This window comes from Panthera pardus, unplaced genomic scaffold (genome assembly GCF_024362965.1).
Source record: "Panthera pardus isolate Hobbes unplaced genomic scaffold, ASM2436296v1 HiC_scaffold_13, whole genome shotgun sequence".
Taxonomy (NCBI): domain Eukaryota; kingdom Metazoa; phylum Chordata; class Mammalia; order Carnivora; family Felidae; genus Panthera; species Panthera pardus.
The window spans coordinates 145,043,192-145,059,762 of NW_026526688.1; the positions used below are offsets into that span (position 1 = coordinate 145,043,192).

Here is a 16,571-nt window from a genome sequence, read left to right on the forward strand (position 1 = left end):
TTAAACACAGGAAAAACCACAGTGGGAAACACTTTAATGCCAGACTTCCAGCACCTTTCTGAACATTTTGGAAGGGCTGAAGAACAAAACCAGAATAAGACTTGGAATAAATTTATAGCCTTACAAGGAAAACAATCAGACACTTCCAATCATTAAACACAAAGAGGGAGTCACTTGGTAAAGACATCTGTAGAGACGATAAACAGAAAAAAAAACCCAAAACATTGACAAAAAAAGAAAAAAGAAGAGAAGAGAAAAAGAAATCTTAAAGAAAGGAAACAATGTACTTGGTTATTTGAGGAAGAGGAGGAGGAGGAATCAAATTCCCAATCTCCCATTTTCCCTCAAATTCGCAAGGAGAAAGTTCTCACGATTGTTAAGGGACAATCTTTTGCTTGATCTGAGCACTACTTTACTAGCCTGAACTCTGCCATTTTTATTCAACGTCTCCCTTGGAGTAAATGAATTACTCAGGTGGTGAGCGTCTAATAATCCTCAGACATTCGGCACGTCCTGGCCCAGAGCAGGGGTACAATCTTTCCTCTGTGACAGCACACCTGCTAACTTGATAAGGAGGGATGCAGTCTGAATATGGACTTTCCGGCAGATTAATGACATTTTGATAGTCTCTTTCTTAAAACCCCTGAAAACACCCTATTCATAATGCGGCCACAGTTCACTTGAATATTGACTTAGATTTACTGGTACCTGTGTGTCTAACTCAAACCCAAACTGAAGATCTCAAGGAGGTGCCACAGTTTTCGTGGATGACACTTCTATGACATTGGCACGATTAATGAGGCTGAGCCCACCAAGGTTCACACTGACCTCTTTAAATCTCTATCTAAATTTACATAATGCTCTTTAAAAATTTTTTTTAACATTTACTCATTTTTGAGAGAGAGACAGAAAGAGAGAGAGAGAGAGAGAGAGAGAGAGAGAGAGAGAGAGAGAATGAGCGAGGGAGGGGCAGAGAGAAAGTGGGAGACAGAATCTGAAGCAAGCTCCAGGCTCTTAGTTGTCAGCACAGAGCCCAACACTGGGCTGAATCAAACCCACAAGCCAGGAGATCATGACTTGAGCTGAAGTCAAACCCTTAACCAACTGAGCCACCCAGGCACTCCACATAATACTCTCTTAAAGCACAAGCTAAAGTAATAAAGTAAGTGAATAAACAATTAACTAATAGAGAATGGACTGATTTTTAAAATATTCATCCTCCTAGTTAAAAATCCCAATGGGTGAGGATATAGATTCATTCAGGATTTTAGAGTCATAAGTAGAATATTCATTCCCTGGTCCCTGTAGTAGCAAACTCAAATTCTATTTTGTCTTTGTGCCTCCTCAAGCAATATATTTGAGTTTTAGATCTGTATTGTGTTTTCTTGAGAGTCCCTTTAGATCACAATAATCAATACTTATTCGTCTTCTTCTGAAATTATCAACACTATACCTATCTGGGCCATTATGCCCAGGGTTTACTAAGGCACCTCACTTTTTCATTAAGTTCTCAACCAGGGCCTAAAGAATTCAAAAATTCCCTGGAATTCTGCTCTTTTATTCAGATGAAGATTCAGGGCAGTACATATATGTCAGAAGATATGAGTCAGAAGCTGAATTTGAAGTTTCTAACAGTTCAAAGTACTTTTACATTACGCTGGTCCATCAGTGCATGTATTCCTGAAGTCCATACGACAGAAGAAACATTGTAAGTACAAAAAGCAGCTGTTGGAATTTACAGAAGCATTTGCTGTCCTGACCTCCCACCTTGATACTTAGTAGTTTTCAAAACTCATATGGGCCGGTCTGAGTTCCTGAGGAAACATTTCAATTCTCTATTCTGGGGTATTCAGTAAAAAATGAAATTTAATTGTTATATACTTAAAATGTCATCATTAAAAAGTTCTAGCTTTCAAATATAATTACACACCAAAGCCCAAGGCAGGTTTGGAAGCCTGCCAATTAATCCCAAGCCAATCAATCCATCTATGAATAGATTTCTGACAGAAAACAAGACCTATTATTAATACAAATTTTCAGAAATAACTGGGATAATTATTTTAGGGGGAAGTATTCCCATCAGAAAATTTAGTGAGAGGATTTCTGATTTATCTAAGATTTCTCAGTTGTGGATAGAAAATCTCCTTGATTGATAAGTAGACTAACCCATGGGTTATCTACACAGGATCATGATATTTCAAAAGTTAGGGCTTTCTTATTAGGTGACCGCAAATCTGTTATTGTGTATTCCTTATATGACAGACATGAAATAAATCACCAGTGTTATCTTACCAAACTATAATGACTAAACATAACATCTTACAAACAATGCCAATACCTAAAGCACACACAGAGCATACCAGTATACTCTAGGAGCTAAGTTCACCCTGATATATAAGCGTAAACATTACCCTTTGCGCAAGTCTGAGGCTATATCCTTATTAATTAGAACCCCAGCTGGGTATTTTTGGATGCCTATTTGACAATCTCAGAATCGAGTTCGCATGAGTTAAAAAAAAAAATCCTTTCCTTAGGAATCCTATCATGGTCATCTTCAAGTCTTTATAAAATGGCTCAGTCAAGGCACCCTGATAAAAGGAAGCACCATATTTACACATCCATTTAATTAGTAGAGTTCAAAGGGCTGTGCAAACATTATCTAATTAAACTTCACAACAATTCAGTGAAGCAAGAGAAGGTTTACCCATTATCCTCATTCACAGAAGAGAGATTTTGAGGTGCTGAGAGGCCAAATGATTTCTTAGTTTCACAATGATGAGTCAGAGGTGAGGCTGGGAACAAAACCAGAACTCTTTTTCAGATATAAAAGTAACACCATGGAAATGCTTATTCAGGTGGATTACTCCTTCAGCTGGAAGCTGTCCTACTACATGAATAACAAGAGTAATTGCAGTGGAATTTGTATGGATGTATATGTTTCTTTGTAGATTAGAAAAACTTTCTTCAGCATTATTTGCTTTGGAGACAGTCCTATGATGGCTAAATGCATCCTTACTAAATAGAACCTATAATACTAGTAAGAGGACTTCAGTATCTTCCCCCCAGAAGTCCCCCTGTTATTTCTAGGAATCCTCAAGAAGTATTTATAAACTAGTGACTCAGTGGCAATGACCACAGAGTATATCTTCTTTTTCTCTGGTTTCTTTGTTTCCTGTTGGATGTTTGTTTGGCTATGACGCCTATCATTAGAATACTGTCCATAACAAGAACAATTTCTGGATGCTTGCAAAGCTTCTTGGGATGCCAGAACAGTGCCAGATTCCTTATAGCACTGAGGGCCACCAGGGAGGGCTCTGCTCTGTGCCATACTTGATCATTTAGGAGGATGGAATCCCTTTGTTCCCAGAAATTCACAGGATCACTCTTGAGTAGTTCCATTAGCTTCTGCCTTGGATCTTTTCTCTGCAAAATCCAGTGAACCTGTGAGGGCTGGATGCATGCTTCTCTTCCTTTCACCAACCGAACCTTGTTCCCTTCAAATAGACATTGGTGCATCCGGGGCATGAGCAGGGACTGGAGGGCAGTGGGGGTAATAGGTGAGGGTCTACATTACTAACCACCATGCTGTAGACAGAGTATTAAAGTCAAATGAAATAGGTTTCAAACATTTGTAATCCTTTCTTTAAAGGAAAAATGTTTACGAAGCTCAGTATGTAAAATGATCAAAGCAAGGAGAGATGTACCAGTTGAAAAGAGCAGATGGAGGGAGGGGCTCTACCGCCAGCCAACAGCCCCTTAGGTTTCCCAGAGTCAAATGTGAAAACCAGGGAGTACAATTCCTTTGCTTTAAGGACATAGCTCCTGAAGGCCACATGGTCTAGATAAGGCATACAAATGACCCGACATTCAGGAAACACAAACCATTTTTTCACAATCCCTCTAATTCCCTTTGTCTGTAGCGCTAATCTTCCCTTCTCCTGTCTTGTTATGTACTCGTCTCCGCCTGTCAGTAGCCAATAATGTGGCTGGATGAGCCCTTGTTGATTTTATTATGACTGTAAGACACCCTCAGCAATAACCATCATGCAACTTCGAGAAAAAGAAAAGTGTATTATTTGTAAGAGCTGGAAATTGCATAGCACACCAGGGGGCACACGCTGAGATCACAGGCAGGGAGAGAATGCACAGGCCTGGCATTCTGCTTTTATTGTGATCAATGGTAGGGGCCTAGGGTTTCCTGGGCTCACTCTTTATCGGAAGTTAATTTGCGTTATTGTTATAAGTTATTGTGAAGTTAAAACACAAGAGTGGGAATTCAAAGTTCTGGAAGAGAAAATGTAAACAGCCCAAATGCTCAGTTATCAAGGTCAACCAAGATCTCTAAAACAAAGAAGTCTGGCAGGGAGAGGCAGCCTGACTCTTTATCTAGTAGCTGGCGAGGTGTTTACTTGAGATAGCCATCTTTGAAATGGATGCCTCTTTGAATCAAAGCTCTTGGGCCTAACTTATTCGGCACTTGTATTACAAAAAGAAAAGCCAACTACCTATCAGGGCTTCTGCTACACACCTCCTTTGAGCATTCCAGCAGCAGCTGAGACAATCTGTGCTTATTGATTCAGAGAAGTGATGCAGACAAGAAAGGGAACAGAGAAGAACTTCCTCTCTGGCTCCTGGATTTCAAAAGACTAACACTTAGGGAGGACAGAGGGACTCAAGCTAGAAAACGAAAGGGCCAAATATAAAGTCAGGATAGTTGGAAGAGGTGATGAGAGCTTAGATTTAAGAGGTTCCAAGGGAAAGGAATGTGCCTTGGGCCGTGTCTTGGATGGTTGGCAAAAAACCCAGTATTGGTTTGGGATGTCCAAGAACAAACGAATCTTTTCCTCATAGTCTGGGTAGCGGGTGAGAAGGTGTCATGGCCCCAAATTCTTAAATGGATGCAAGAGGAGCCTAGGAAGATACCTTAGATACTTTTTAAGAGTTTCCTAGAGCAAAGTTATAAAGCCACTGGAAACAAAAGGACCAGCCTATGTGTAGACAGTTGGCCAAGGACCAGATGAGATGAAGCTCACCGGCCACATGTCCCAATTAGGTAAACTGCATTTCTTCCTCATCTACCACACAAGGTACTGCTCTAGAAATCTTGCTGCTAGACAAATGTTGATAAAGAGAGTATTCAACGTGGCAGATGGTACAATATGTCAAATTACTATTTTACTAACCTATATATTTAGGATTACCCATGACAAAAATACTAGCCACGGCAAATTTTAAGTGCTTGTCGAGTTTCCTCTGTTGCTTGGCCAATATCTAAGACTCAGGTTCAAATCCCAGGCTGTACAGATAAAACCTAGGGAACCTTGGAGAAGTGCTTATTTCAGTCTCAGTTTCTCTATCTACATATGTAGAATGATAACAACTTCATAAAAGTGGCTAGAGAAGTAAATGAAATGATGTATATAAAGTACTTAGCACATTGCCTGGCATATTAGAAAATACCCAATACATGCTCAGGATATGCCAAAGTTATTCACAGATTATCCTGGACAAAAAAAAAAAAAAAAAAAAAAAAAAATTGGAAGAAGAGAAAGCTACTGTATATGCACATGTTATGTTTAATGTGATATTGACAGAGCAGGCAGTTAGTTAGACATGAGCTGGGGGCCAGGACAGTGATCAATAGGTTACATTTCAGAAGCCTGGGGGGCACACCATCATACCTTAAATGCTTGGGTACACCACACCTTGACCTTGTGGCTTCCAAGACCCCAGGGCTAAGAGATCAAGAGCCACAGGTGCAAAAAAAAATATGCGCTCTCTTCTTCCACCTCTGCCAAGGTAACCCTTAGACTCATTATAATGCATTTGCATTGTGATTTCAGCCCCCACCCAAGGCTGTCATGACAGTTGCTGTACAAACCTTTTAGGGTCAGAAACTCTGGCCTCCAACCTGCAGGAGGGGTCCCCCAAGTGATTAGAAGCAGCCTCCATTACAGATGCCCCATCCCTGACCTGAGACCCTGTTCACTTAAAAGGAAAGGACCCCTATAGCCTCAGAGAAGTTGCCACCCCAAGTGGGTGTGAGCAGTGGTGGGGCGGAGAGAGGGACAGAGAGAAAGAATCCCAAGCAGGCTCCATGCTGCCAGCCCAGAGCTGGACTTGAACCCACAAACCGTGAGATAATGACCTGAGCCAAAACCAACAGTCAGACGCTTAACCCACTGAACCACACAGGCACACGGGACTCTCCTCCTTGAGAGTGTACAGTCCCTAATAAACTCTTTGTGCTTGCTACTTTCCTCCTGGCTGTCTTTATTTGAGTGCAAATCCTCACGTAAATCTTTCCTGGGGAATCCAAGGACGGAAAGATCCATTCACACAACACAGCCTATCTCACTGGTAAGAGTATTTTTCAAACTGTGAGTGGTGACCCATTAATGAGTCATGAAACAATCCAGGGGCAATCAGCCTTTTTTTTTTTTTTTTTTAAAAAAAAGGAATAGCATAGCATGATGTGGCACTGCATCAATCGAAGAGCAAAACACACAGTAAGGGTAAGTAATCCATCATAAAAATTTGTCTTATTTTATATATATGTATGTAAGTATATATTAAGTCATGAAATGTATTATATATTGCATTAAAGGCCCTGATTCTTTATCCCCATTCCCCCTGTATTCAAACTCCTTACCATGTGACTTTGCAGTTACTTCATTTAAGAGGTGAAGTCTATTTTTCATGCTCTGGACCTAAGCCTGGCCAAGGGAATCAATCTGACCAATAGAATGAGATAGAATTGACAATGTGCCAGTTCAAAACCTAGCCTCAAAGGTCTTCGTATTGCCACTTGTGCTTTGGCAACCTTGCCATCACTGTGAGGTCACATCTGGGCCTGTTTGCTGGTCCTAGGTTAAGGAGGAGACACGCATGGAACAGCTACAACACATCACTCCAGCCCAGAGTAGAGTGGAGCCTTCAGCAGACTTGACGACACATAAGTAAGCCAGTCAACCTAGAAATACATGAATGAATCAATCTGAGATCAGATGAGCCTCGTCTAGCAGATCAGGCTCCCAGCAAACCACAGACTTGTGAGTGAAAATAATGACTGTTGTCTTAAGCCACTGAATTTTGGCATGATTGTTCTGCAGCAATAGTGTGAACTAAAACAAATAAATTGGTTGTAATTAAAATGCTTGAAAGACACAGGTTAGAAATGGATGCATATTCTATCAATTATAATGGGCACTGAATTTTTTTCCCAATGGCTCAGGTCATGATCTCACGGTTGGTAGGTTTGAGCCTGCATAGGGCTCTGCACTGACAGCATGCAGCCTGCTTGGGATTTTTTTCTCTCCCTCTCTCTCTGTCCCTCCCCCACTCATGTGCTCTCTCTCAAAATAAATAAATAAACTTCAAAATTCTTTTAGGGGTGCCTGGGTGGCTCAGTCGTTTGAGCATCCGACTTCAGCTCAGGTCATGATCTCCCGGTTTGTGAATTCGAGCCCTACATCGGGCCCTGTGCTGACAGCTCAGAGCCTGTAGCCTGCTTCAGGTTATGTGTCTCCTTCTCTCTCTACCCCTCCCCATCATGCTCTGTCTCTCTCTCTCTCAAAAAAAAAAAAAAATAATAAATAAACATTAAAAAAAATTTTTTTAAGTGGTCAGAAGGCAGTCTTTGCCTTATTCTTGATCATATGGGGGAATGCATTCATGCTTTTACTGGAAAGTATGATGTTGGCTGTGAGGTTTTGATAAATGCTATTTACCAGGTTGAGGAAGTCCCCTTCTCACTCTGCTCAGAGGTTTTTTGTGTAATGAATGATGGATTTGGTCAAATGTGATTTTTGAGAATATTGAGATGATGATGATGATGATGATGATGATGATGATGATGATGATGATTGTTTGGTTTTAGTTTGTTAAAATGGTGAATTACATGGATTGATTTTCTAATGTGAGACCAATCTTGCACTTTTCTGTGGTAAACAAAACTCAAATTGGTCATGATGTATTATACCCTTTAATATATTACATTAAATTTGGATAAGGTTTGTTCAGAATATTTGCATCTATATTCATGAAAGTTATTGGTCTGTAATTTTCTTGTGATATATTTGTCTAGTTTTGGTGTCAGAGTAATGGTGGCCAATTGGAAAACGTTCCTTATTTTTCAGTTTTCTGGAAGAGTTGGTATAGAGTCGAAATGGTAATACTTGTTCCTTAAATGCTAAGTAAAATTCACCAGTGAAACCATTTGGACATCAAGATTTCTTTGTGGGAGGAACTTTATAAATGTAATCCTTTTGATAAATACATAGCTATTTTAGGTTCTAGATTTCTTTTTTTTTGTTTTAATATTTTTTTAAAATTTATTTTGAGGGAAAGAGAGACTGAGCTGGGGGAGGGACAGAGAGGGAGAGAGAAATCCCAAGCAGTCTCTGCACTGTCAGCATAGAGCCCTATGCAGGGCTTGAACCCACAAACCGTGAGATCATGACCTTAGCCGATGGACGTTCAACTGATTGAACCACCAAGGTGCCTTAGATTTCTTCTTGAGTGAGTTTTGGTATCTCATGTCTTTCAAAAAATTGGTCCATTTCATCTAACTTGTTAAATTCATTGGCATATATTTTGTCATCATACTCCTTTATTATCCTTTTAACATCTGTAGAATTTGTAATTATATTAACTCTCTTATTTCTAATATTGGTCATTTGTATTTTCTATTTTTTCCCCCTAATCAGTCTGGCTAGAGGTATGTCAACTACCTAGATTTTCTATGTGTTCTACCCAACACACCGTGAATCTTGAGTTTTTCCAGTCTGGGTAGTAGAAATAGGTACTACTCCTGGTCCTATGTAGGTGCTGGGCACTATTCTCTCTATTCCTTTCAGGTGGTACCTTCTCTGCCATGGATAGTTTCCTTATATACATGCACCCTGAGTACTTAAGAGTGACCCTCTGAAGTCCAAGTTCTCTCTCTGTGCAGCCTCTCCTCTTTAGTATTGTGTCCTGTGAACCTCAGCCATGATGGTCTTCCCAGACTCTCAGCTCGTTCTCCTCTGCTCAGAGAGTCCAGCATGCTTTGCCGGGGCCACCCCCATCCCATCCCATGGCACAGCCTTGAAACCCGCATGCCAGTCAGATGGGGCAATCAAAGAGCTCACCTCATTTGTTTCCTGCGTCTCGGGGATCACTTTTCTAAGTTGCTGAATGTCTAGTGAATGTAAATTGTTTTTTCATATATCTTGTCATTCTTTGTTTTTGTTTTTGTATTTCAGTTGTCTCAGGCAAGAAACAACCCCTGTTCCCACGTCTTGGTCAGAAGCAGAGTCTCATGATTATATGACTGTAGGTGAATACATTTTTTTTTTTTAATTTTTTTTTTTTCAACGTTTTTTATTTATTTTTGGGACAGAGAGAGACAGAGCATGAACGGGGGAGGGGCAGAGAGAGAGGGAGACACAGAATCAGAAACAGGCTCCAGGCTCCGAGCCATCAGCCCAGAGCCTGACGCGGGGCTCGAACTCACGGACCGCGAGATCATGACCTGGCTGAAGTCGGACGCTTAACCGACTGCGCCACCCAGGCGCCCCAGGTGAATACATTTTTATAAGGAAGGTTCACACCAATACTTATAAACCTAGATTATTCCTTTCAACTGTCATCCACTGTGTGTATGCACACCATTTTATTTATCTATTCCTCTACTGGTAAACACTTGTGCCATTTTCAGTTGTTCACTATTAAAATAAACAACAGGAAACATCTCTGTATGTATAGACAGATTTCCCTTTAGACACATAAAAAAATGAGATATCTAGGTCATATGCAATGCACATTTTGAGATTTACCAGTATTTTCAAATTACCTTCTGGAGTGACTGAAGTGAAACACACCTTCAGCAGTGTATACAAGTATATGCTTTCCTACATTCTTGCCAACAATTAACATCATTAGATTTTTTTTATTTTTTGCCAATCTGATGTGTGAAATAGTGTCTCATCTTGTTTGGGTCTGCATTTGCCTGGTTATTAGTGACACTGAGCAATTTTTCATGTTTACTGACCATTTAAACATCTTCTATAAATCACCTTTTCAAAATGTCCATTTATTTATTTTGAGAGAGAGAGCATGCACGCAGGTGGGCAAGCAGAGGATAGGCACAGAGAGAGAGGGAGAGAATGAATCCCAAGCAGGCTCTGGGCTATCATGGCAGAGATAGATGCAGGGCGTGAGCCCATGAACTGTGAGATCATGACCTGAGTTGGATGCTTGCCCAACTGAGCCATCCAGGTGTCCTTAAATCACCCTTTTTATTTTTTATTTTTTATTAAAAAAAAAATTATTTTTTTAACGTTTTATTTATTTTTGAGACAGGGAGAGACAGAGCATGAACAGGGGAGGGTCAGAGAGAGGGAGACACAATCTGAAACAGGCTCCAGGCTCTGAGCTGTCAGCACAGAGCCCGACGCGGGGCTCTAACTCACAGACCGCAAGATCATGACCTGAGCCGAAGTCGGCCGCTTAACCGACTGAGCCACCCACGCGCCCCTAAATCACCCTTTTTAAAACTAGGTTTTTGTATGTTCCATAATCATTAATTTTTTTTTAACGTTTTTATTTATTTTTGAGACAGAGAGAGACAGAGCATGAATGGGGGAGGGTCAGAGAGAGAGGGAGACACAGAATCGGCAGCAGGCTCCAGGCTCTGAGCCATCAGCCCAGAGCCCAACGCGGGGCTGGAACTCACAGACCGCGAGATCATGACCTGAGCTGAAGTCAGACGCTTAACTGACTGAGCCACCCAGGTGCCCCACATTAATTTTTTTTTAATGTTTATTTATTTTTGAGAGAGACAGATACAGAGCATGAGGAGGGGAGGGGCAGAGAGAGAGGGAGACACAGAACCTGAAGCACGCTCCAGGCTCTGAGCTGTCAGCACAGAGTCGCATGCAGGGCTCTAACTGATGAACTACAAGATTAAGACCTGAGCCGAAGTCGGCGTTTAACCCACTGAGCAACCCAGGTGCCCCCATAATCATTTAAAAAAATTATTTATGAGACTGTTCCTTGCCATGGTAAATCCTTCTGTCACCATGGGCTACAGGGGGGCTTTCTGAGAGACCTGAGCTCACTGGCCCCATGCACTACATTGTCTTCTCATAAGACTCAGGATAATGCAATTTCTGGCCAGGAAACAAGAGCAGGATCATGGCAGTCCCCAGTGTATTCGGATGGAAGCTGGTAATAAAATCAGGTACAACTCTAAGAGGAGACATGGGAACGGTCTATAAGCTGGGTCTATAAGGAATCACACAAGAAATGGCACATGTATTTGTGCTGTATGAGGTCCCTTGCTCCTATCATATCACTCTGTAACATCACGTCTACCTGGATGATAGAACATGTTTTATTGGGAATACGATTTTCCTCTATTTCTATGCTTTTGCAATAGTAGATTGGTTTAGTGATAAACATGTGAGGCCTTTTGTTTGGATAATAAATAAAATTTAAAAATGTATTTGCATATGCTGGATATAATGCAAGTATTTTGTTACAATATAATTCTTGTATTTTAACTTTGTTTAATGGGCACCTTGTTCTATATGTTTTAAAAATTTAATGTGTTGAATTGTGTCAAGATTTTGCTGATTTTCACTTCTGTTTGTATCTGTGTGTTTGTGTGTATCTTTTCCAAGGAAGTTTTACCTGCTCTTAACTCATGAAGATATTTTCCTGTTAAATTCTCCAATAACTTATTTTATTTATTATTATTACTTTATTCTCCTATTCCATCTGTAATTAATTTTTACGTATAGTGTAGGATAAGAATCTAATTGGAATTTTTTTCCTAAATGGGAAGTCAATTGTTCTAACACTATTATATTGAATTATTTCCCTCAGTGTTTAATGACCATACCTTATTTCATACACGTATATGTGTGTGTTTCTGGGTTTTTAAATTTCCTCTCCTCTTCTCCTTTCCCTTTCTTCTCTTCCCACAAATCAGTTTGTATAAGACACAATTATGTATTCTTTAAAGAAGAGAAATTTTCTCAAAATCATTTACTACTTATATTTTTTAATATGAAGAACTCTACTATTTCTATTTTTTAAATATTTAATAGCTTAATCAGAGTTCCTACTCCTTGAGTTAGTTTTGGCCATTTTTCCCCCTTAGGTTTAAAAATAGTATCTAGGGGAAGAAGGGGCCGGCCTTCGAGTGACAGCGACGCAAGATGGCAGCCACCACGGGCTCGGGAGTAAAAGTCCCTCGCAATTTTCGACTGTTGGAAGAACTGGAAGAAGGCCAGAAAGGAGTAGGAGATGGCACAGTTAGCTGGGGTCTAGAAGATGACGAAGACATGACACTTACAAGATGGACAGGGATGATAATTGGGCCTCCAAGAACAATTTATGAAAACTGAATATACAGCCTTAAAATAGAATGTGGACCTAAATACCCAGAAGCACCCCCCTTTGTAAGATTTGTAACAAAAATTAATATGAATGTAGTTAATAGTTCTAATGGAGTGGTGGACCCAAGAGCCATATCAGTGCTAGCAAAATGGCAGAATTCATATAGCATCAAAGTCGTCCTGCAAGAACTCCGGCACCTAATGATGTCTAAAGAAAACATGAAACTCCCTCAGCCGCCCGAAGGACAGTGTTACAGCAATTAATCAAAAAGAAAAACCACAGGCCCTCCCCCTACCCCCCTCCCATTCGATTTAAGCAGTCTTCATTTTCCACAGTAGTAAATTTTCTAGATACGTCTTGTAGACCTCAAAGTACTGGAAAGGAAGCTCCCATTCAAAGGCAATTTATCTTAAGATACTGTAAACGATACTAATTTTTTTGTCCATTTAAAATATATAAGTTGTGCTATAACAAAAATAAATAAATAAAAATAGTATCTAGGTTTTAAATTTAGTGGCATAAATTTATATATATATATATTTTATTATAAAATGTTTCACAATCTCATAGTTACACACAATGAAAAATTTTCCCATGTTATTTTCTGTGCCATTTCTCTCTCTCTCTCTCTCTCTTTTTTTTTTCCTTTTCTTGCCCCTAACTTTGCTCCTAATGACTACTTTACATATGTCCATGAAGATTTTGGTGTATTCTAGTACAGATTATGAATTTATTTTAGTCAATCTTCCTCTCTTGGTATCATACCCAGTTTGTGGGCTCCACTAATTGTCAATTGCTTGCTCCATTGTCTCAAGAATACCTTGGGGGAATGAATTGCTCTACAGTCTGATTCAGTTAGATTTAAACTTCTTTAGAGGGATAGTCTTTGAGGCCAGTCTTTTGTTCTACTGGCAGGAGGTGTTCTCTTTGCTTTATTTTTCCTTGTTTTTCTCCATTAAACATAGAGCTGATCTGTGGTTTAACAAGTTGCTCTGAAGGACTATCAGCCTCCTCTCAAGTTGTCTACCACCAAAATCTCCACAATTTTTAACAGTGCCTTTAGGCTTGAACTTCCTTACAATCACTCCAGATAAAGTCATTTCCCTTAGAAAGAACTATGTTGCTCTCTGTTCTTACAGCCTGACTTTCCCCCTAGACAAAATCTCTGAGCCACTCCTCCAGACCTGAGGGTGGGGACAGTGAGTTTCAAAGAAGAGCCAGACACTCTGAAGATCTGAACTGATGTGGTTTTCTTGGTCCCATACTTTTACTCACCTTTCACAATCTTTCTCCACGCAAATCCTGTAATATTGTTGATTGGAAATTTTATTTCCAACTTATCAACCACGTTAAATTGAATGATTAATGTTATTTTATACAGTCAGCACTCAGACAGACATATTTTTAGAGGAGAGTTCACTTTTACATCTTATCTTTTACTACTGTCTGGGAGACTCATTCTAAAGGAGATAAACTTTCTGAGTCCTTATATACCTGGAAATTTCTTTATTTCACTATCACTTCTGAGTGATAGTTTGGCTAGGTACAAATTTCTAAATTAAAATATTTATTTCTCCTAAAATTTTTGAAGATATTACTCTATGGTTTTCTGGCATCCAAAGCCATTGATAAGTAATCAGTCTTCAGTCAGATCCTTGTTCATTTGTAGATACTCTCTTTTACCCTTGTAAATCTTAGGATTGGTAATGTACTGAAGTTTTTTTAATTTTTTTTTTTTAACATTTATTTTATTTTTGAGACAGAGAGAGACAGAGCATGAATGGGGGAGGGTCAGAGAGAGAGGGAGATACAGAATCTGAAACAGGCTCCAGGCTCTGGGCTGTCAGCAAGAGCCCGACGCGGGGCTTGAACTCACGGACCGCGAGATCATGACCTGAGCCGAAGTCGGCCGCTTAACCGACTGAGCCACCCAGGCGCCCCGGTAATGTACTGAAGTTTTAATACTACGTGTCTAAGTATAAATATTGTGCTTTAATATTTCTCATCACTTAGCAAATTTTTTCAAACTCCTATCTGTCTTTAGATTCATAAAATTATCAATCTTCCTTTGAGATGTTGTCTACATTATGCCTACTGTCCTTTCCTTGAGGAGTTTCTTAATTTATAAGCCATACTCCAAGCCATATTTTCTAGCTCTTTAATTCTTTGTGTTAAATTGTGGGATAAGTTCATTTTATTATCCCAGTGGGTTCATTTTTCTGCTATGTTCGCTGTATTCAGTCTACTTTTATAGTTTTATTTTTAATTTCAATAACTATATTTTTATCTTCAGTGTTTCTAATAATTTATTTTTCACAATTATCTGTTCTTGTTGCATAATCCCATATTCTTATTTTTAAAGTTTCATTCTCCTCTCATGGCTATAGTCTCTTATCTTGCTAATGGCATCAAAAGTGCTTATTCTGCGGGTGCCTGGGTGGTTCAGTCAATTAAACCTCTGACTTTGGCTCAGGTCATGATCTCACAGTTTGTGAGTTTGAGCCCCATGTCAGCACAGAGCCTGCTTCAGTCCTCTGTCTCCCTCTCTCTCTGCCCTTCCCCTGCTCTCGCTCTCTCTCTCTGTCTCTCAAAAATAAAATGAATACATTAAAAAATAAAAAAGTGCTTATTTTGAAGTCCTTTTTTGGTTGTGCTCATATGTCTATTTTCCTCACTGTCAGCTTTTCTGTTCACCAAGTTTGCTGTCTGTTCATATTGTCTTTGTGAAGTGCCTATGTAGTCATTTTCCATGGGATATCTCCTCCGAGGGCCTCCTAGGGCATCTCTTACATCAAGTCTGTGGTGGCCTCTGCATAGGCTCTATTGGCAGTCTGACTCCCCTGCAAGCCTGGCACTCAGGGCTGCACTCTTCAAGTTCCATTTCCAGACTTGCTCCTGCTAAGGCTCAGCTCCAGACTCCCATATCTATACAAGCTGTGCCACAAGAGACCCAAGCTAAATGGCAGGAGGTACTGCTATCCTAAGCTCGGCTGCGAGAGTAGAAAGCAGGTGGCATCTTTCCCAGCATGCAGTTTTACACAAGTTGCACACATGTGGCCCTGAGTTATGTACACAACTTGTGTGGGCATAAAGATGCCAGAGTCTTTTCCCCAGCATTCACCTGGGTCCCAACCCTTTCCTGCCTATGGACTGACTTCATAGCTCAGACTGTTCTGAACTTCATTTGTTCCCCATTGCTTGTTTCTTTTAGGGAAATATACTTACTCCAGTCTACAGAGATCTCTCTTTCTTGTTTTCTAGAAACACTATGTTTATTAATTTAAAAAATGTTTTGCTCTGATGTTTGAGCTTGTAGCAGATAGGATAAGGTGACTTTCAGCATGTACTCAATGCACCATTATCGACTAGAAAATCATACAAATAATTTCTTTACACAAAATGTTCTATATTATCTGGGGCACCTGGGTGACTCAGTCGGTTAAGCGTCCAACTCTTGGTTTCAGCTCAGGTCATGATTTCATGGTTTTGTGAGTTTCAGCCCCACATTGGGCCCTGTGCTGACAGGGCAGAGCCCGCTTGGGATTCTCTGTCTTTCTCTGTCTCTCTCTGCCTCTCCCCCACTCACGCTGCCTCTGTCTCTGTCTCTCTCAAAATGAATAAACTTTTTTAAAATTTCTATATTATCAACAATATAATATATACAGCATCTATAACATATAAGTCATAAAATATGCAGAAATATAATTTCCCATACATACAGAAAAATCTTACCTAATGGAGAAGTAGGTTTTAAAATGAAAAAAAAATTTAAGGGTACTATGCTGGAAAACAATCTACTGCCTCTCAGTGAATCCAACATGACTGGTTTTCTCTCCAGTACTTGATCAGATCAGTTTCTCTGGTTGATAACAGAGGTGATGGCTGGCTCAGGTTTAGGGGACATACTGAATGAAAAATAAACCATATCTTTCATCTCCAAACTCACATACAATGCAGCACGATGCCTGAGTTCTAAGAGACACATAGGAACTGAGACTGTACGAAGGCAGAGCATATTCATATTTCTATTTTATGTTCACTCTTAGGCATAACCTAATTAAATAGAATGCCAAGTAACATAGCCTGCATTATTTAAAATACTATTTCTCACTCATCTTTTTACTCTTTCTGTTGCTTTAAAATTTTATATAGGTTAAGTGCAAGTACTATGCAATTCACCTTAC

General features: G+C 39.8%; 1 protein-coding gene and 1 pseudogene across 2 annotated transcripts in view; one reads left to right on the plus strand and one right to left on the minus strand.

The window, feature by feature from the left end:
* The window catches only part of MTHFD2L (methylenetetrahydrofolate dehydrogenase (NADP+ dependent) 2 like), a 146,471-nt gene that overhangs the window by 37,986 nt on the left and 91,914 nt on the right, over nucleotides 1-16,571 (minus strand). The gene's annotated exons all lie outside the window — the stretch shown is intronic.
* Nucleotides 12,173-12,816, plus strand: LOC109277709 (ubiquitin-conjugating enzyme E2 variant 1-like; annotated as a pseudogene).